Below are 23838 nucleotides of genomic sequence, written 5' to 3' on the forward strand. Positions count from 1 at the left end.
CAGAGTACAAATGTAGACTTAAGAAAATCTGGAGTTCAGAGCTCGCAATAAAGTCAAAGTCACAAATATTGTCCCTCAATCGCTTACATTAACCAATCATAATGAGAGGGCATGGTTTGATTAAAGTGTAGGCCCTTTGTAATAGAATTGTATTGTGCACTTTTGCGCACAATTTTTTGTCTTTTCTTAAACGAGCTAAGGATGTGGGACATAAGCTCAATGTCAATGTTGATTTTGTTTATGGTTCTGTACTGCTGGACGGTACAGAATTGAGTGTCAACTAAGCGAAGTGCCATATTAAATCAGCCAAGGCTCAGTTTTTAAAGGAGAGGCTTTCTGAACGATCACTGCATCGAGTTTGTTGAGTATGCGGTGTGTTGAGATGAACAACAACCTTGCTGAGTCCTTCGCTTGGATAAAGTCAGCTGGCCTAACATTTGAAACAGAAAGTTTTCTGTCTGCTGCTCAGGACCAGTCACTTCCCACTCGAAACCGATTTTGCATCAAAATGTAAATATGAAATGTAGATTATGCAATGAATTTAATGAGACTGTCCAACACATTGTCAGTGTATGTCCAGCTTTGGCACGAACACAGTATCTTAACACATGATGGAATGGCTCGATCCTATAATTACCATCTTCGCCATGTTTGTGGTTTTAACACAGAGCTCCATCCATTGTACCTTCATGGATATGGAAAATGATGAATACAAAAATGTTTGGAATAGGCCCGTATACAGCCTCAGACCTAACCAGTCCAAAAAACCTGATCTTGTCGTTTTTGATAAATCAAATAAAATCATTTTTATCATTGATTTGTCTGTCCCCTTTGACATGTGACTGACAAAATTCAAGAGTAATAAGTAATAAGTAATTTGATTAATCACAATATATAGAGCGACAAAACCCTCTCCATGGTCATAGAAATCTCTACTAAAAGCAAATTGTACAATTCCAACTATATCATGGGCATGTGTCCCTGAATCACCATCAAATAGTGATTACACAAGGTTTTCGCGAAAAGGTGAGGGTGTTAGCCAGCAAGAGGTACATAATTATGTTAAGGTAAATAAATCTGTATTAACATTTGTGCCTCATGGAACTTAGAACAGTTAATGTCAGAGATCGATATCCATAGATTCAAAGATATCGATTTTGCCTTTTTACCGTAGAAATAGGGTTTCTTACTGGTTGTTTCTGCCAAGATGGTAACATTCACGTGGATGATTTTGACCTTCCCAGATGTTTTCATTGTTCTGAGGAGAAGAGCAATTAGGGACATTTATACACAGAAAGTCATGTTTGAATAATATTGGGAAATAGATGATGTGATGATTTGTTTATTGTTATTTAATAACAAATACTAATAATAAGGAGCGGAGTGCCATCATCGGGTGCGTTTGAATGCCTTGTTCCGATTTTCTGACCAAAACCGAAATATTTGGACCTGTTTCTGCGACGGTGTTTTTTATAGCCGCAATTAAAGAACTATATGCTCAACTGCGAGAAATCTTACGTTACGTTCTCCCGCTGTTAACATACAGAACATAAAAACATTTTTTCGTCTACACGTGCTTGTCGTAAGAGGCAACAAACGGGGTCACGCTCGCTGACTTGTTTGATGCATGTCATTGTATCCTACTTGCATAGATCGATGCTCATGATATCAATCGCTTGATTGTCCATGGATGATGTCACTCACTGGGTTGTCTTAGCCAGATTCGATTATTTATTGACGATAGTTGAGTGCGGCGTTAAACAACAAACAAACGTTATACACCTGAAATATGTTCGATGGGCCTCGCATAATTACACTTAGACCGTTGACAGGGGCGGATACAACTTGTGTGGGAGAGAAGGGTGCGGATTTAATAATATTTCAATCCCCATTTTCTTTTCATTGCTTCTTCGCCATGACCTGTTCGCATTAAGACAACCGCTTCAGGGGCGGATACACCTTTTGACTGAAACTGAACTGGTTCGAATGTTGGTACGCGACTCAAGCTTTTCGCGATTTAGTTCAGGTAGACAGGAGCTCAGCCTACACTGACACAAGGAGATAATGCATTCTGAGTGCACATGAACTCGCTATTAGTTAGTAGTGATATAGGTCCCAGGTACAGTATGAGAGACGTCGCTGCACTTACACTTCCCCGGGATCGTATACAACACAACCGACAACGACTCCCTGTGCTGAAGAACGCAATAAATGGATACTGTGATGCCACAGAGAACAGTACAATGACATCATTTTTAGATATCATCCGTTTCAAATTTCCAAATTTGATGCCTGAATAAAGTAGTTTTCAAAAGTATCTGGTCAAATCCTTGGAAACAAACTGATACAACTTGGTGAATGCATGAGAAAGGAAATTATTTACACGGGTAATCTATATTATAAATGTTTGGTGAACAACAATTAATACAATCAACCACAACAGACAAAAATATAGATCTGCATGACTAGATATATTATAATCACATTATTGTTTCCAATGCCATGATTAACTAAACCTTGGTATACGTGGTAGGCATTTAATACCTTTATGGCAATACTAATGTGACACTTTAGGGCAATGTCGGTCGGAATTTGTGCCAATTATATGGCAAAAGGCCCTTTGTACGTGGGAATACACTCCTAACCTATTTCTTTATATTTTTTCGTGGCTTGGTTCAGTCTGGCTTCATAGTACCGAAATAGAGGAATAATGAAACCAGCCACAATTGGCTGCACTCACGAGTGCCTTGTTCTCATAATTCTTGTTGTTTAACGCCGCACTCAGCAATATCCCAGCTATATGACGGCGGTCTGTAAATAATCGAGTCTTGATCAGACAATCCAGTGATTGATATCATAACCATATGCATCGATCTACGCAATTTGGATACAATGAGATGCATCAACCAAGTCTGCGAGCCTGACCACCCAATTCCGTTAGGCGCCTATAACTCTCAAAACTTGAACGCTCATCTAAAAGTTTCGTGAGGCGACAGTTATAGAAGACTGCCTGTGCCAATATAAGATCGAAACGAGGGCCTTTTGCGAGCTGACTAGCACCTTATTTACTTGTCCAGTGCGGACCGGAAACCTATTAGAAAACACCGATATCCTGCCGGCTTTCAACACTATTCCAGATTCAAGAATGGAGAACGTGCAACATTATTCAAGATTCAAGAATGGAGAACGTGCAACATTATTCGAGATTCAAGAACGGAGAACGTGCAATACTCTTCCAGATTCAAGAACGGAGAACGTTCAACATTATTCCAGATTCAAGAACGGAGAACGTGCAACACTATTCCAGATTCAAGAACAGAGAACGTGCAACACTATTCCAGATTCAAGAATGGAGAACGTGCAACATTATTCAAGATTCAAGAACAGAGAACGTGCAACACTCTTCCAGATTCAAGAACAGAGAACGTGCAACACTCTTCCAGATTCAAGAACGGAGAACGTGCAACACTCTTCCAGATTCAAGAACGGAGAACGTGCAACACTCTTCCAGATTCAAGAACAGAGAACGTGCAACATTATTCAAGATTCAAGAGCGGAGAACGTGCAACACTCTTCCAGATTCAAGAATGGAGAACGTGCAACACTATTCCAGATTCAAGAACAGAGAACGTGCAACATTATTCAAGATTCAAGAGCAGAGAACGTGCAACACTCTTCAAGATTCAAGAATGGAGAACGTGCAACATTATTCCAGATTCAAGAACGGAGAACGTGCAATACTCTTCCAGATTCAAGAACAGAGAACGTGCAACACTCTTCCAGATTCAAGAACGGAGAACGTGCAACACTATTCCAGATTCAAGAATGGAGAACGTGCAACACTATTCCAGATTCAAGAACAGAGAACGTGCAACATTATTCCAGATTCAAGAACGGAGAACGTGCAACACTCTTCCAGATTCAAGAACGGAGAACGTGCAACACTCTTCCAGATTCAAGAACGGGGAACGTGCAACACTATTCCAGATTCAAGAACAGAGAACGTGCAACATTATTCCAGATTCAAGAACGGAGAACGTGCAACACTCTTCCAGATTCAAGAACGGAGAACGTGCAACACTATTCCAGATTCAAGAACAGAGAACGTGCAACATTATTCCAGATTCAAGAATGGAGAACGTGCAACATTATTCCAAATTCAAAAATGGAGAACGTGTCTATTTCAAGACACTCGACAGTGACTTAATTCTTGTCATTCGTGGGTGCACTTTTTTTATTATAGAGCTTATGTGACCTACTTGAACAAGTAATGTTTGTGACTGTAACGCTAAACCTGTGCATTTCAATGTAATGTGTTAATCATGCATTGATCTTGTGTGGTTGTTTACGTATGTCAGAATTCAGTCCTGTACGAATCTACTTCTGGGTTAATAGTCGCGTTTAAATTTCGCAACACAAGTAGTCAGTGCCTTATTAATAATTATCAAGACATAGATCAAGCCTACAGGAAACATAAACAGTCCATACCCGTGAATGTGAATCCTATATCCATCGGCTTTGATGCCTGTTTCCCTGAAAGACGCAAGATGTAAAACTATTTTGACCTGCTTGAATGACCAACACTGTTGCATTTAAAACTATCTATACAAAAACATTAAACAATATGTTAAAGACATAGGTATTCGTGCAGTTATGGAGCTAAATATAAACAGTTATGTTTCCATCTATGTATCACTTAATGACTCAATGTACGTTTCTATTGAAACCCTTGATGAACAAGTACTTCGTTACTAGATTCCTGCTACTTAGGCCAGCCTTTAACCCATTGTGTCACAAGCGTGTCTTACAGTGTTATCATATATTGAGAAAGGGCATAAGTCATAGAGCACAATACTGGAGCATTCCTTCTGACAAAAGTCGGTGAAATCGAGAGATCGCTTGCAGACATGATGATGTTATATAATACGCGAGCTTGGACGGGCTGGACATTATCGACAGACTGAATACGAATCATGTCACAGCTATATAACAGTGTTTTACATTAATTGACGGTTAGGGGCCAGTTCATGATAGAAAAAGCAATTATGGTTCATATGTTTCAAATCAAACCCACATAAGAACAAAAATCATAATGACACCCCGGGAGATATGTTTTTGGCCAAGTAAATCGTACAGATGGTGATTATGTCGAGATTTTCTGAAATGCCCCCTTATCCTGCCAGTCACAGTACACTAAAGGCAGAACACCTGCATCAGAGCAACATGTACTTATTACTTACCAGCTCATCCTCTGTGACCTGGCCGTACAGGTTGTGGCAATACAGGTGACAAGGAAGAGGTACGCTGTAATTATAATTATGCCTCTATGTATGACACGCAAACAAACTGCATCTATCACCTGGTCTTACCCTGCATATTTGATGCAGACTGGGCACTCAGTACAGTTTGTTTATACAATGTGTAACGTAAGCTTTGTACAGCTTATACGAAGATGTGCTGAAATGATGACTGTATATATGTTTCGAATTTCCTTGACTTTGCATGTGTTTGTGAACCCGGTGGGGCATGATACGCTCACCTTTTCGCGAACACCTGGTATCATTTCTGTTTGATAGTGAATCATAAACACATGCTCATGATATAGTCGGAATCGTACAATCGAATCTGCTTTATGCAGAGATTTCTATTGGATATGGAAAAGATTTTGTCGCTATATATATATATATATATATATATATATATATATATATATATATATATATATATATATATATAAGCTTAACAGACATAATGTTGACAAAAACATTTTCCAAGCTGTCCACAGTATCTCCTTCACTGTAACATCTCAAAGTGACAGTTAATATAACTTTTTCTGGTTATCAAGAACATCAACGGAGAGCTTACTGATAGTATGCAGACGAGCTGAAACAACTCCCAAATTCAAACCCTTTGGCTGAATCCACCAATTACCCACTTATCATGAAGTTAAAAATATCTTTAATGTTCAGTACCTGTAAATGTGTACAACTTGTCCATTGGCCTTTATGTTTGGTGTACTGTAACGAAAGGTTCGTAAGTATTATTTGAAACTGACATGCTCCAGTTAGATGACAATAGACATGTGCAACAGTCACTTTGTTGAAACATGGAGGACTGTGGGTGGGTATATTGTTTCACTGACGTGTCTCGCGGCAGTTGGTGTATTTAGTAAACAACTTGTGTGTGGTGTGTCTTCCTTGAATTAAGCTCATTTTCTATAATCTACTAAATAAAACTTTTTGACATTAATACAAACTCTATCAATTAAAATACCCATATAAAGGTCTCTTATAAGAAAAGAAGACGTTGAGATATGTATACCTCATATTAGGGCATGGGTTAGGCATGTGTTGATAAGGTTGACTCGTCACCAATGACATGGGTACACTGCGTGAAGAAATGTCATAAATCCACGCACATATACATGCAATGTCTCTTGATTGATATCCGGGTACAAGTGTTTGTATCTGGTCAATATGCGATTGCACTTCCGTATGAAACGTAACACTGACCTAGAAAATTACGGTTAACATTAACATAGATGAAGACCGTTGTGTGATTGGTTTTCAAGAAAGAAGAACTTACCTCGAATAAGTTTTGCACAGTATGAAAGCCAAGCCTGCGTAACAGCCACCTTCCTACAATCCTCCACCCTACTCAGGTCCCACCAGGAAATATATTCTGACTGTATTTCTAGCTCACAGGGAAATACAGCGCTCTGATAACCATAAATAGAGTTGGTCTAACTTTCGTGTGTTTACCTTGGCATGTCACAAAGCATGACCGACAATATCTCCACAGGCTAACAAATATGATGTTGCGCTGTGACATTCACAAAAAGGCAAGCCTCCTGGGTTGTTGTTGACGGGCTGGTAGGGTGTTTGGGGTAGGGGCCATGTGTTGACTGGAGTGTTGTTGATGGTTGGGCAGAGTGTTCGGGATTGATGGGTAGGTGGGGTGTTTGGAGTGGGGGCCATGGGTTGACTGAAGTGTTGTTGATGGGTGGGCAGAGTGTTCGGGATTGATGGGTGGGTGGGGTGTTTGGAGCGGGGGCCATGTGTTGGACTGGAGTGTTGTTGATGCATGGGTGGGGTGTTCGGGGTGGGGGCCATGTGTTGACTGCAGTGGGAGTCATGTGTTTCACTGGAGTGTTGTTGATGGGTGGATGGGGTGTTGCAGGGTGGGGGCCATATGTTTGACTGAGGAGTGGTTGATGGGTGGATGGGGTGCTGAGTTGTGGGGGCCATGTGATGACTGGAGTGTTGGTGATGGGTGGGCAGAGTGTTCGGGATGGATGGGGTGTTTGGGGTGGGGGCCATGTGTTTGAGTTGAGTGTTGTTGATGGGTGGTGGGGTGGTCGGGGTGGGGACCATGTGTTGACATGAGCGTTGTTGATAGGTGGTGGGGTGGTTGGTGTTGGGACCATGTGTTGACATGAGAGTTGTTGATGGGTGGTGAGGTGGTTGGGGGAGTTTGGGATCGGGGGCCATGTGTTGACTGGTGAGTTGTTGATGGGTGGATGGGGTGTTGTGGGGTGATGAACATGTGTTGACTGGAGTGTTGTTGATGGGTGGGTGGGGTGTTTAGGGTGGGGCCATGTGTTGACATGAGCGTTGTTGATAGGTGGTGGGGTGGTTGGTGTGGGGACCATGTGTTGACCTCAGAGTTGTTGATGGGTGGGTGGGGTGTTTGGGTCGGGGCCATGTGTTGACATGAGCGTTGTTGATAGGTGGTGGGGTGGTTGGTGTGGGGACCATGTGTTGACATGAGAGTTGTTGATGGGTGGTGGGGTGGTTCGGGGAGTTTGGGGTCGGGGGCCATGTGTTGACTGGTGAGTTGTTGATAGGTGATGGGGTGGTGGGGGTGGGGGCCATGTGATGACTGGAGTGTTGTTGATGGGTGTGCAGAGTGTTCGGGATGGATGGGGTGTTTGGGGTGGGGGCCATGTGTTTGAGTTGAGTGCTGTTGATGGGTGGTGGGGTGGTCGGGGTGGGGACCATGTGTTGACTGGTGAGTTGTTGATGGGTGGATGGGGTGTTGTGGGGTGATGAACATGTGTTGACTGGAGTGTTGTTGATAGGTGGTGTGGTGGTTGGGGTGGGGGCCATGTGTTGACTGGAGACTTGTTGATGGGTGGGTGAGGTTTTCGGGGTGGGGGCCATATGTTGGCTGGAGTGTTGTTGATTGGTGGATGGGGTGTTCCGTGTGGGGTCCGTCTGTTGACTGGAATGTTGTTGATGGGTGGGCGGGGTGTTTGGAGTGGGGTGTTTTGGGTGACGGGCATGTGTTGACTGGAGTATTGTTGATGGGTGGGTGGGGTGTTTGGAGTGGGGTGTTTGGGGTGGCGGGCACGTGTTGACTAGAGCGTTGTTAATGCGTGGTGGGGTGTTTGGGGTGGCGGGCATGTGTTGACTGGAGTGTTGTTGATAGGTGGGTGGGGTGTTTGGGGTTGGGGCCATGTGTTGGATTGGAGTGTTGTTGATGGGTGGGTGGGGTGGTCGGGGTGAGGGCCATGTGTTGACTGGAGTGTTGTTGATTGGTGGTGGGGTGTTTGGGGTGGCGGGCATGTGTTGACTGGAGTGTTGTTGATGGGTGGGTGGGGTGTTTGGGATTGGGGCCATGTGTTGGACTGGAGTGTTGATGATGGGTGGTGTTATTATGTTATGTATGACAAACATTGACTTCGCAAAGCTGTTATTAAATGATTGGTATGGATATGTTTGGCATAATCAATGTGTACCCACCCCAAAGAGTGTATATATAACCCTCTTTGCGCTGTCGACAATATAAAAATTTCCTTACAATATGTAGCATATTGCATGGAACACCGTTTTCATAATAACGTCAATATAACTTTAGATAAACGTTGAGGGGATACAAATACAGGACACCGTAACAGTATATGTGTAATGTGATATAAGGTAATACACGATGGATTTGTGTGTGTCATTCTGTTCATGCCCAACAGTGTACACTATTGAGGAAACCTTTGCATTTTTGTAACCCTGATAACAGAACATCTGAGTAAGAGTCTAGTCATGCCCATAAATGAAATATCCTCGCACCCTTAATATACCCTCAGATAAAATACTGGTATTTACATTAAACGAATCCCTCTCTGTAAGGTAGTGTCCACCAGGAACACTTGTTTACACGCAACAAAGGATTAGTGTTTGTTATTGATAGCATCCCGTTGCAGTTGAAATTGTATGCATCATAGAACATTGCAACAAAGAGGAAGTTTCCTGTACTCATGATAACGTCAGGGACAGGATGAAAGCCGACGGCAGGTGATATCTCTGTCTGACCCGCCCTTCTCTATATACTAGTAAGGCCAGGTTCACACAGTGCCGATTAATGCTCCCGTTTAGATCAGACCGCGCAACGACACGAAAACTGAAAAAGTCGGATTACTATCCTCAGTGATCTGGAATGTCCTATCATTGTCTTAATGCAATCGTATACGTTCGTAACAAAGTCCTACGGATCGGGAAAGGTCCAGAGATGTCGGCCAAGCACTCCCGACAGAATGGTGCGTCCCATAACATTCAGGAAACTCAGCCGATTTTGTCTAGTCGGATAACAATCGTGACTATGTCGTGACAGATTCTGCTGTATCGGATCAAAATCGTAACAATGTCCTGTGTTGTCTTGACGGTTCCCTGTGGATCGGGACGATAACGTGATGAACGGGCATGAATTGTTCATTGCCGTTTCTTGTCGATTGAGTCCAGATTGCGTCCAGTTCTTGCCGAATGCGAACCGTCTTTGTCTGGTCACTCTCACTGTCGGATCTCTGTCGGATCGCATTCGGGAGAATCGGGACGCAGTCGGGACAGATTCGGTCGTTTTTTACCATGCGGAAGATACAAATCGGATCAGATTCGGATTGAGAACGGGAGAATCGAGATGAATTTGGCTGGAAACAGCTGGCTCGGGACGCAATCTAAACAATATCTGATGCGTGTATCCAAATAGGACGGGTTGTGGACATCCCCGGGATAGTGGTGATGCGTGTGTTCACATAGGGCGGGTTATGGACATCCCCGGGATAGTGGCGATGCGTGTATCCACATAGGACGGGTTATGGACATCCCTAGGTAGTGGTGATGCGTGAATTCACATAGGACGGGGTGTGGACATCACCGGGGTAGTGGTGATGCGTGTATCCACATAGGGCGGGTTATGGACATCCCCGGGGTAGTGGTGATGCGTGTATCAACATAGAGCGGGTTATGGACATCCCCGGGGTAGTGGTGATGCGTGTATCCACACAGGGCGGGTTATGGACATCCCCGGGGTAGTAGTGATGCGTGTATCCACATAGGGTGGGTTATGGACATCCCCGGGGTAGTGGTGATGCGTGTATCAACATAGGGCGGGTTATGGACATCCCCGGGGTAGTGGTGATGCGTGTATCCACATAGGACGGGTTATGGACATCCCCGGGGTAGTGGTGATGCGTGTATCCACATAGGGTGGGTTATGGACATCCCCGGGGTAGTGGTGATGCGTGTATCAACATAGAGCGGGTTATGGACATCCCCGGGGTAGTGGTGATGCGTGTATCCACATAGGGCGGGTTATGGACTTCCCCGGAGTAGTGGTGATGCGTGTATCCACATAGGACGGGTTTTGGACATCCCCGGGGTAGTGGTGATGCGTGTATCCACATAGGACGGGTAATGGACATCACCGGGGTAGTGGTGATGCGTGTATCCACATAGGGCGGGTTATGGACATCACCGGGGTAGTGGTGATGCGTGTATCAACATAGAGCGGGTAATGGACATCCCCGGGGTAGTGGTGATGCGTGTATCCACACAGGGCGGGTTATGGACATCCCCGGGGTAGTAGTGATGCGTGTATCCACATAGGGTGGGTTATGGACATCCCCGGGGTAGTGGTGATGCGTGTATCAACATAGGGCGGGTTATGGACATCCCCGGGGTAGTGGTGATGCGTGTATCCACATAGGACGGGTTATGGACATCCCCGGGGTAGTGGTGATGCGTGTATCCACATAGGGTGGGTTATGGACATCCCCGGGGTAGTGGTGATGCGTGTATCAACATAGAGCGGGCTATGGACATCCCCGGGGTAGTGGTGATGCGTGTATCCACATAGGGCGGGTTATGGACTTCCCCGGGGTAGTGGTGATGCGTGTATCCACATAGGACGGGTTTTGGACATCCCCGGGGTAGTGGTGATGCGTGTATCCACATAGGACGGGTAATGGACATCACCGGGGTAGTGGTGATGCGTGTATCCACAGAGGACGGGTAATGGACATCACCGGGGTAGTGGTGATGCGTGTATCCACATAGGACGGGTAATGGACATCACCGGGGTAGTGGTGATGCGTGTATCCACACAGGACGGGTTTTGGACATCCCCGGGGTAGTGGTGATGCGTGTATCCACACAGGGCGGGTAATGGACTTCCCCGGGGTAGTGGTGATGCGTGTATCCACATAGGACGGGTTTTGGACATCCCCGGGGTAGTGGTGATGCGTGTATCCACAAAGGGCGGGTTATGGACATCACCGGGGTAGTGGTGATGCGTGTATCCACATAGGACGGGTTGTTGACATCCCCGGGGTAGTGGTGATGCGTGTATCCACATAGGACGGGTTATGGACGTCCCCGGGAAAGTGGTGATGCGTGTATCCACATAGGGCGGGTTATGGACATCCCCGGGGTAGTGGTGATGCGTGTATCCACATAGGGCGGGTTATGGACATCCCCGGGGTAGTGGTGATGCGTGTATCCACATAGGGCGGGTTATGGACATCCCCGGGGTAGTGGTGATGCATGTATCCACAAATGGCGGGTTATGGACAAGAGTCTTATTAGGAAATACACTTTTTATTGAATCTTATCAGGCTGAACTAACATGGGAGGTTTATTCATGATTGATTGTACAGTAAACTACGTTTATAACGAACATACGTATAACGAACCTATTTTTTAGTCCCGGGGAGTTGTTGTTCATATGCTGTATATATGCTTATAGCAAACTACGGTTATTACGACCTAAATTACTGGTCCCTTTCTGTTCGTTATAACCGTAGTTTACTGCATTAGTATGTCATGCCACTTCCAACAGCAGTATCTCGACACGACGTTTTCAGTTCCACATTATTGATTGATTAGTAAAATAGTTTATAGGTGTTCGGGCAACTAGGCCCATTTACACCTTGCCCATAATAAACTATTCAACCAATGTGTCATGTGTTGACATTTTTTCACCTTCATAACACACTTTCTGACCCTGTGTTACAGTGATATGATTTAACCTTCCAATAAACGAGCAACTGAAACATTATATTAAGATGCGATACAGTGATGTGTTCAGTATATTCTGTCATTACATATCACACTATGAACCGCAGTCATATAGTTGGAATATTGCTGAAAGGCGTTACACAACAAACAAACAACCAAAAAACAATCACACTATGAATTATATTACGTAAATCAAACGCCTATTCTGTTTTCATGTTGTCGTCAACCCCCGAAAAGTATGAGTTTTGTACAAAATGTCATATTATAGACATGAACACACTGGTCTATCCACACTGATACTTCATCCCAAAATTGTTTTATTACACCACAACAACAATACAGGTGAGTAATTGTTTCCATTTCATTGTGGACAGAAGGAACACAAATAATTTGGAACATAATTAAGTATATACAAAAAGAAGTAGTTGTGAGAATTATGTGGGTAATTTTGTATTGAAACCAAAGCAGTTTTATGTCCTATGTTGTACTGAATATTTTCTAACAGATATTGTTCCAATTTATATACAAACTGTAATTCCCACTTTTCCAGCCGTTTATCTTTTACTTCTGTAGAAAGCAATGACAAATATATGCTCTTTGAACCTGACATGGAACTACAAATATGTCATGTGTTAAAAATTGGGGAATAAACTCTGATGTCTTCACATGTAACATTGGTGTACGCCAAGGCTGTATTCTTAGCTCCTTCCTGTTCTGTTTTTTCATCAATGAACTGGCTGCACAAACTAAGAAAATTGTTCAGATGGTATACAGCTGCATCCAGATATTGTTAAGATATTTCTGTTGCTTTTTGCTGATGATATAGTCCTGTTCTCTAGTACGATAAAAGGTTTACAGAATTTGATAGATCAACTGGAGCTGTACTGTTCTAATTGTAAACTTCAAGAGAACTCTGAGAAAACGAAAGTGTTAGTTTTTAAAAAGGGAAATAAACTATCAAGTAGGGAAAACTGGTTCTTCAACTCACAACCGTTACAAATTGTCACTTCTTATAAATATCTGGGGGTAACCTTCACAGGCAGATTATCGTGTAATTCCCACACAAGTAATGCAGCAATGCAGGCAAAAAAGATACTAATGGGAATCTTACATAATTTGAAAACTTTTACTGATCTTGCATATCAAACCTTTTTTAAAATATTTGATACAAAAATTACTCCAATTCTTTTATGTGGAGCAGATATCTGGGGGCATACTGAATACAGAACTATTGAACTGGTCCATCTATATGCTTGTAAACGATTCCTTGTCGTAAAAAACTCTTCATCGAGTGTTATGGTGAATGTGGACGTGTACAACTTTCATATTTCAACATATTAGAATTCTCAAGTATTGGTTTAAGATTCTTAAAATGCCTATTGATAATTACCTAGAAATTGGTACAATATGATGTTACTGTATGAAAAACATGGAATCCGCAATTGGGTATATGTTGTAAAGTGGTTATCAAATGATTTCGGCTATGGGTATGTTTGGCATAATCAATGTGTACCAAACAATCCAGAATCCTTTTAAGTATCTTTACGCCAATGACTTAAGAATATATACTTACAAAAAATGGGCATCTCATGTACCTCAATGAACCGACAAAAATACACAGTCAATCCTTAATTATTAAAGTGACCGAATCTCTGTCCAACAGGTAATTCAAATCACATTTCTGAACCATTACCATGTGTTCGTTACTACTGTATAAATTCATTTACATGTTGGCTGCTTCAGCACTAATTTCACTAGAATTTACCAATGTGGAGCAATCATTTAACTCCCAATGAGTAATAGACTCGCTGACAACATTCCTGTTCTCAAGGTTACATAAAAACTGTGTACACATAGGGGCGCTGTGCCTGACTGGTCCTGTAGAGAATCAATTGTGAACTCACCCGAAGCAGGAAGTGAATAAAAAATGTCAACTTATTTACAACCACACTGACACTCAGTCGTACCAGGAAGAAAACCCGTCACAGTCGTAACAAGGTTGTTTTGTGCAGGTGTAACAGAGACGTGCAGTATCAAGATAAACATATCACGTGGATCACGCAAGTCGATATCAGTCAGTCTGCCGGGCTGGATTCAACCAGGAAGTCTTACATGTGCCCGGGCGTTTCACGTACCTTGCAGCTTCGTTTTCTCCCACTGACGGAAGGGGTATCTTTAGATTTGATGAGTGAGTGAGTGAGTGAGTGAGTGACTGAGTGAGTGAGTGACTGAGTGACTGAGTGACTGAATGAATTTTAAAGCCGCTTTTAACAGTATTCCAGTTACATGTCAGCCTAATGTAGGAGGAAAGTCCGAAGTGATGCAGGTCTCAGACGTTTACCACTTTGGTCAAACCCACGAGCACAGGTATGGTGCTGACAAACCCAGAAATATAATCGGGGCGAGCAGGGATTTGAACCCACAATCATAGGTTTCTGGGGTGCCAAAGGGACGCAACTCTGCACAGTAAATAGCTGCGCCTCAGACGACAGGGCCACCCGTGCCCCCCTTTTATTTCTGACTGTTGTTCAACAGTAACTATCCTGTTGTCAAAACCTTGTTTTCTTATTGTGATACAATTTAATCAAGACCTTTATTTTGTTTTAGAAATATTGAAGCGCCACATATACTACATTATAACCATTTGGTAAGTATGATAAAATGTTTGAAATCAGCTTTCTTGTAAACCCATGATTCATCGTGACACATTTTCCTAACATAGTAAAGTGGTGGATATAATATAACCTGTTTATCAGTGTCATACGATACAGATGCACAGTGCGTGTACCCGGACCATTATAGTATCTCCCTCTCCGCTACTCAAGTCATTACTGTGTCGTATTTCTAAATGAATACTGTTACATCTGGACATTAGTGCCCTACCACATATTGACAGCATCAGGTCAGCGGGAACGTTGTTTTATTGGAAAGTGCTTAAGTGTTGAACAGTCAATAATGATGCAGGGTAGAACTCACCAAACGGTACAGTTTAAAGTGAACGAGTGAAGGCATGTTCTGTAGATCTCACAACACAGTACAGTTTAAAGTGAACGAGTGAAGGCATGTTCTGTAGATCTCAAAACACAGTACAGTTTAAAGTGAACGAGTGAAGGCATGTTCTGTAGATCTCAAAACACAGTACAGTTTAAAGTGAATGAGTGAAGGCATGTTCTGTAGATCTCAAAACACAGTACAGTTTAAAGTGAAGGAGTGAAGGCATGTTGTGTAGATCTCACAACACCGTGCAGTTTAAAGTGAAGGAGTGAAGGCATGTTGTGTAGATCTCACAACACAGTACAGTTTAAAGTGAACGAGTGAAGGCATGTTCTGTAGATCTCAAAACACAGTACAGTTTAAAGTGAACGAGTGAAGGCATGTTCTGTAGATCTCAAAACACAGTACAGTTTAAAGTGAACGAGTGAAGGCATGTTCTGTAGATCTCAAAACACAGTACAGTTTAAAGTGAAGGAGTGAAGGCATGTTGTGTAGATCTCACAACAACGTGCAGTTTAAAGTGAACGAGTGAAGGCATGTTGTGTAGATCTCACAACACAGTACAGTTTAAAGTGAACGAGTGAAGGCATGTTCTGTAGATCTCAAAACACAGTACAGTTTAAAGTGAAGGAGTGAAGGCATGCTGTGTAGATCTCACAACACCGTGCAGTTTAAAGTGAACGAGTGAAGGCATGTTGTGTAGATCTCACAACACAGTACAGTTTAAAGTGAACGAGTGAAGGCATGTTCTGTAGATCTCAAAACACGGTACAGTTTAAAGTGAACGAGTGAAGGCATGTTCTGTAGATCTCAAAACACAGTACAGTTTAAAGTGAAGGAGTGAAGGCATGTTGTGTAGATCTCACCAAACGGTACAGTTTAAAGTGAACGAGTGAAGGCCTGTTCTGTAGATCTCACCAAACGGTACAGTTTAAAGTGAACGAGTGAAGGCATGTTCTGTAGATCTCAAAACACAGTACAGTTTAAAGTGAACGAGTGAAGGCATGTTCTGTAGATCTCAAAACACAGTACAGTTTAAAGTGAACGAGTGAAGGCATGTTGTGTAGATCTCACAACACCGTGCAGTTTAAAGTGAACGAGTGAAGGCATGTTGTGTAGATCTCACAACACAGTACAGTTTAAAGTGAACGAGTGAAGGCATGTTCTGTAGATCTCAAAACACAGTACAGTTTAAAGTGAACGAGTGAAGGCATGTTCTGTAGATCTCAAAACACAGTACAGTTTAAAATGAAGGAGTGAAGGCATGTTGTGTAGATCTCACAACACCGTGCAGTTTAAAGTGAACGAGTGAAGGCATGTTGTGTAGATCTCACAACACAGTACAGTTTAAAGTGAACGAGTGAAGGCATGTTCTGTAGATCTCAAATCACAGTACAGTTTAAAGTGAAGGAGTGAAGGCATGTTGTGTAGATCTCACAACACCGTGCAGTTTAAAGTGAACGAGTGAAGGCATGTTGTGTAGATCTCACAACACAGTACAGTTTAAAGTGAACGAGTGAAGGCATGTTCTGTAGATCTCAAAACACAGTACAGTTTAAAGTGAACGAGTGAAGGCATGTTGTGTAGATCTCACAACACCGTGCAGTTTAAAGTGAACGAGTGAAGGCATGTTGTGTAGATCTCACAACACAGTACAGTTTAAAGTGAACGAGTGAAGGCATGTTCTGTAGATCTCAAAACACGGTACAGTTTAAAGTGAACGAGTGAAGGCATGTTCTGTAGATCTCAAAACACAGTACAGTTTAAAGTGAAGGAGTGAAGGCATGTTGTGTAGATCTCACCAAACGGTACAGTTTAAAGTGAACGAGTGAAGGCCTGTTCTGTAGATCTCACCAAACGGTACAGTTTAAAGTGAACGAGTGAAGGCATCTCCTGTAGATCTCAAAACACAGTACAGTTTAAAGTGAAGGAGTGAAGGCATGTTCTGTAGATCTCAAAACACTGTACAGTTTAAAGTGAACGAGTGAAGGCCTGTTCTGTAGATCTCACAACACAGTACAGTTCAAAGTTCGTAGTATTAAAGACAAACTTGATATCCTTGAAGTTGAACGTCGACATTATGATGTAATTTGCATATCTGAAACATGGTTACACACGGGTATACACGACAGCGACATAATTATTCCTGGTTTCAAGGTTCCATTTAGGAAAGACAGGTCAACCCGAGGGAGTGGCGTTACTATTTACGTCACAGATAATATGTATATCAAATATATGGATCAGCTTCTTACAGTTGGTCTGGAGGCGATATGGGTACATGTTAAATGCAAAACTCGTGATTATTTAATTGGTGCTGTTTATCGTGCAGATAAGAGTGAATCATATTGGGAACTAACTGATCAATTAATAGGAAACGCAGTCGATATGGAGATGTACACTGTCATTGCAGGACATTTCAATATAGATAAACTTCGAGATAATAATCCAAAAATCGAATATTTGCAAATGGTTACACAAATTATTAGAGAGCTTACGAGGATCATGCAACAGTGTAGTACGTTGATAGATTTACCCTTTGTGACAGATGTTGATAGTGTACGGGACTCGGGAGTACTCGATCCAGTTTGTAGTGACCACTGTCCAATATTTGTAACCATTAAAGAAATAATCCTTAAATGTCATTCCTTCATTTGTCGACACCACAAAGGCAACTGGCCCTGATGGTATTGGAAATAAAGTACTTAAAAACACAGCTAACAGTTAAGCCCCAATCCTTACTAAACTATTCAATTTCTCTCTTAACCGAGCAATATTTCCATCACAATGGAAAGAAGCTCTTATCATTTCTATTTATAAGAAGAATAGCGTGAATGAATGTACAAATTACAGACCGGTTGCGCTCACAAGTTGTTTAGCAAAAATATTTAAAAAATCTAGTTTAAACATGTGTATAACTATTTAAGGAATAATAATGTGCTCACTAACCTACAATCTGGATTCACGCAGGGAGACTCCACCTCAAATCAGTTGACATATTTATATGAATTTATTGCAAAGGCTTTAGATGAAGGTAAGGAAGTTAGAGCTGTATATTGTGACGTAAGTAAAGCTTTTGATAAAGTTTGTCACAAATGAATAATTTATAAGCTACACCATTATGGTATTTGTGGAAATTTATTGAGATGGTTTGATAGTTACTTAGAAAATCGATATCAAAAGGTAGATATAAATGGCTATAGCTCGGATGCAAAAGCTGTCTTGGCAGGTGTGCCACAGGGCTCGGTCCTGGGACCATTATTGTTTATTATCTATATCAATGACATTGTTGAAGGAATACATAGTAATATAAGACTTTTTGCTGATGACATATCTTTGTATGTAATCATAGAGGATCCTGATATAGCGGCTCGTAATCTCAATAAAGACTTGGACAGAATTTCAGAATGGGCTTCCAGATGGCAAGTTAAATTTAATCCCGAAAAAACTGAATCTATTCATTTACCCGTAAAGTAAACCCTAGTTGCAAACCCAACTTATTATGAATGGTCTGACATCAAAGATGTACAAAGTCATAAGCACCTTTGTATGACTTTACAAAGTAATTGTTCATGGAAAATGCACATTGGTGATATTGTAAGGAATATTTGTCCTCTAGTTAACTGTTTAAGGAGTTATAAATATCGTCTATCACGAACTACCTTAGAAACTATGTACAAATCATTTATTTTACCAATTTTTGATTATTGTTGTCATATTTGGGACAACTGTACCAATGAACAATCTACTTTATTGGAAAAAATATACACTTAGATGCTCTTAGAACCATATGTGGCACTGTCCGGGGTACGAGTCATCAGAAGATTTACAATGAAACAAATTGTAGGTAATTTAAAGACAGAATATACAATTTAAAACTGGTAATGTTTTACAAAATGAATTACCATTTATCCCCGGAATATCTTTGTAGGCTTATTCCTAATACAGTTTCGGAAAACACAAATTATGACTTAAGGGATAAAACTAATCTTCAAACAGTGAAGTGTAAAACATAAGCTTATGCAGATTCATTTATACCAGCTACAACACAACTTTGGAATATGTTACCAGAAAACCTAATGGGGGCAGAGACCGTTACACAATTTAAGAATTTGCTTAACGTAAAGGGAGATAATGGTATACACTGGGAATTATGGAAGCAGATTATGCCAAATCATTCACAGTCGCCTACGACTTGGCTGCAGCGATCTTAACGCAGATCAGTATAATAGACATATCTCTGACAGAAAAACTTGTTCCTGTGGATATCACACCGAAGATGCTCTACACTTCTTTTTTGTGTGTACAAATTACTATGCTCTTCGAAATGAGATGTATTTTTACCAACATGGTTATTCTTTACAAACAGAACTATGCGGAAATTCGGATTTGAGTAAAGAAGAGCAAATGCTAATATTAGATTCTATTCAACACTTAATATTAAAATCTAGCAGATTTTCAGTTTAATGATTGTTTAAAATAACTGCAAATAGATTTATTATATATACACATCTAGCTTGGCATGTACAATTTATTTGTTACATCTAACCTTCATTTATGTATTCATTGTAATATACTGAACAGCATTGAAAACGCACCAGCAATAAATCTTGAAATATTACAAAAACAACTTGAGCAATGATCGATTTTAATTAGAACAGACATAGACGGATTATTAAGAAAGACGACAAAGGAAACAGGAATACCACACAGTAATTACATTTACGTCATCAGTGTGAGGAAGACACGTAGGGTTAAAATGAAAAGTCAATATCTGGTATATCCGCCATTGGCAGCAACACAGTCAATGCAACGTCTTTTCATTGATCGAATGAGTATGCGAATAGTTTTCTGTGGGATAGCATTCCACTCTTGACGCAGTGTATCTTCAAGTTCTCTCAGGTTCCGTACTTGCGGACTACGTGAGAGGCGTTGATCCAGGTAATCCCATAGATGTTCAATTGGCGATGGATCGTGTGACAGGGCTGGCCATGGAAGCAGAGTCACATTATTGTTCGCTAGGTACTGTGTTGAAACACGTGCCGTGTGCGCTCTTGCATTATCTTGCTGGAAGGTGTGCATATACTGGTGCTGATGAAAGAATGGTATGACGTGATTTGCCAATATGTGTATGATTTTACCTTACCCAGATCATGACGTTATAATTTGCTTTTATGTCTAGTGTCTCGTAGGCCATACCTGGTCGGATGTTATATTTTACTGTTCGTGTACGTGTTTTAGTATGAAGTGTATATAACATGTGACACTATAATAAACATTATTATCTCTCTCTCTCTCTCTCTCTCTCTCTCTCTCTCTCTCTCTCTCTCTCTCTCTCTCTCTCTCTCTCTCTCTCTATGTTATTCCTGTAGTAAAGGGCATTAACTCTTCCACGACAAACATGGAGCTCTGTTCGATGGTTATGACTGATGCCGCCCCACAACTAAGGGATCAATTAAGGATTTGAATTATTTTAATTAGCAAGAATTAGTAACTTCATTGGGTAGAGTGTTCCACAGGTTAATCATATCAGGAAGAAATGATTTAGCATAGGTCTGGGTTCTAAATATGATTGTTGGTATGTTAGATCTATTTCTAAGGTTATAATTGCTATTATCAGAGACTGGACTTTGAATGAGATCGTTGAGATATACAGGTGAAATACTGTTTTTCATTTTGTAAAATGTTTACGACAAACATGGAGCTCTGTTCGAAGGTTATGACTGATGCCGCCCCACAACTAAGGGATCAGTTAAGGATTTGAATTCTTTTAATGAGCAAGAATTAGTAACTTCATTGGGTAGAGTGTTCCACAGGTTAATCGTATCCGGAAGAAATGATTTAGCATAGGTCTGGGTTCTAAATTTGATTGTTGGTATGTTAGATCTATTTCTTAGGTTAAAATTGCTATTATCAGAGACTGGACTTTGAATGAGATCGTTGAGATATACAGGTGAAATACTGTTTTTCATTTTGTAAAATGTAATCAGTTTGAAGCAGTGGCGTCGTTCTTTTAAGGACTGAAAGTTTGTTTCGTTATAAAATTTAACATGAACTGTATTTTAACAACTACATGTTCTGTAGATCTCACAACCTGTTCAACAATCAAGATTCATATTGTGATAAAACGGGTCTTACATCGCAAAGTGCATCAATTCACGTGTGCACCATGATTAAAAACATGAAAAGATTAGGAAAATATCAGCTGACACCGTGTTGGCGATACACATTCTATGCAAATCCTGCAATCGACCGAAATCTGCACGACAGTTTACAAACCGAATTACGATTTCGTTTCGTGATTTTAATTGGACTATGTATGGACTCGTTAGTCCAGCCAGAATATAACTCCAAAATACCAGCCTATTTGAAATGAATTGCTATCATCGTTCACAAAACTCCTATACGTGACATACCTCAACTTTACCCGCACCAGTAATAAAACATCCGTTAAAAGACATCCGTCAAACATCCGGCAAAGACAAAGCTCATTGATTATGAAGACGGAAAAGCTCTTCTCTTCGCTCTATTGGCCTGTCAGAAATGCGTGCAGACACATAGTTGCTTATGAATAGAACTTATCTTGCCTAATACAGCACAGCTGATAGTCATCAATATTCAAGCTATATGACGGCGGTTTGAAATAATCGAGCCTGGACAAGACAATCCAGTGATTGATAATATGAGCATTGATCCACGCAATTTGGATACAATTACATGTATCAACCAAGTCAGCGAGTCTGGCCACCCGATCCCGTTGGTCGCCTCTCACGCACACAGTAGTCATGATCATTGCATGTGAACATTCCCTTCTAAGTGTTGACACACAAAATGTAACACCATCACAAAATCAATAGGTTATGCCATAAATATAGAAATGTATCCATGCTGTGTAACTCATTATATTCAAATGTGGCCTTAAGTCTTCCTGGTATACTTCCTGGTAGCTCAAGACCCCCACTGTAAACACCGACCTTCTGTGAAGTGGAAAAGGGTTCTTTGTGAAACTGGTGTGCAACAGCCTGTCGCTCCAGCATATTGAATTGTAACAACTTCCCCCAATACGCTTTTAACATCAGAGGTGAGGTGAAATGGGGTCCAAGATGACTGCCCTTATATAGCGACGTGCATGCACGTGTGTGTGTGTGTGTGTGTGTGTGTGTGTGTGTGTGTGTGTGTGTGTGTGTGTGTGTGTGTGTGTGTGTGTGTGTGTGTGTGTGTGTGTGCGTATGAAACCGAGACTGCTTCATGACATGAAAGACCCAGATGTTGATCGCAGTTAAAGCAAATTTATTACTGATAAATTAAACCCTGAAACAACTGTAAAACATAAATATATGCTGTCATAAAATCGAAAATCGCAGCAATATTACTACCAACAGATGTTATTGCAGAGTAAATTAAAACATTTCTAAAATACACTATACATTCATACATTACACATTCACAAGTACCAATATGTATCCTGGCAACACATGTATTTCACATCCTTGCTTTCATTGTTCACACGAGCATACATCAGCTTCACAGTACTTGAAGATTTAGTTTAATAATGATATATTATGTACCTTATTTAAATAATAGCACTTGTAATGCATACAGAAACACAACTAGTTACCGTGATGCAACCAATATTTACAACATGTCAAAACAGCCAAATGATCAACAACATAGACACAATATTCCTACAAATCCTAGGAGTGCGTACAAAGTATAAAATATCAACAAAAGACTAACCTTTAGAAATGAATGAATCACAAGACTTGTCCAATTGTGAATACCACATTGTCCAACACTGGCAAATACTATATGTATGATCGTCTGGTAGTAACATCAAATGTGATATAAACTGTAATATAACTAAACCCTTTAAACTGGACTGTCAAATACTATATGTGTGATCGTCTGGTGGAATATCAAATGCGATATAAACTGTAATATAACTAAACCCTTTAAACTGGACTGCCAAATACTATATGTGTGATCGTCTGGTTGTATTATCAAATGTGATATAAACTGTAATATAACTAAATCTTTTAAACGGGAGACAGTAAGCTGCAACGTTGAACACAAAGAAACAGTAAGGGGCGCGCCTAGGCTGGCTATTGTATGACAGTGCACGAGGTGATTGAGGCTGTGGCAAATTACTCATGAAGTGAGCTTAAACAGGGAATTAGGAAAGCTTAATACAATATTAAAACAACACCAAAGCCCAGTGTTCACACCATTAAGTGTCATATCATTCACTTAATGTTACTTTATCATATTCCAGCAAAACTATACAAGAAATAAAGTTAGCGTGACCAGAGGACGTTTTCTCTAAACATGTCGGACGTTTTCTCCAACGCAGCGGCGGTATTCTCTAATTGACCAGCGGTCGTTTTCGCGGGCGGACGTTTCCTCCAGTTCCCTATCACGGCGTGTCAGTTTATGTGGGACGAAAGCCCAAATTGATATGGGTCGTTTACAAGGTTGATTACAACCACAAGCACAGGAATGGTGCTGACAGATCTGGAAACATAATTAGGGAGAACCTGGATTTGGACCCACGAGGTCCGAA

The 23838-nt window shown here is 41.2% G+C and overlaps 1 protein-coding gene across 1 annotated transcript in view; it reads left to right on the plus strand.

Moving 5' to 3' along the window:
• The window catches only part of LOC124115824, a 276313-nt gene that overhangs the window by 170915 nt on the left and 81560 nt on the right, over positions 1-23838 (plus strand). The gene's annotated exons all lie outside the window — the stretch shown is intronic.

Source organism: Haliotis rufescens, unplaced genomic scaffold (assembly GCF_023055435.1).
Source record: "Haliotis rufescens isolate VD_foot unplaced genomic scaffold, xgHalRufe1.0.p SCAF_16, whole genome shotgun sequence".
Lineage (NCBI taxonomy): Eukaryota > Metazoa > Mollusca > Gastropoda > Lepetellida > Haliotidae > Haliotis > Haliotis rufescens.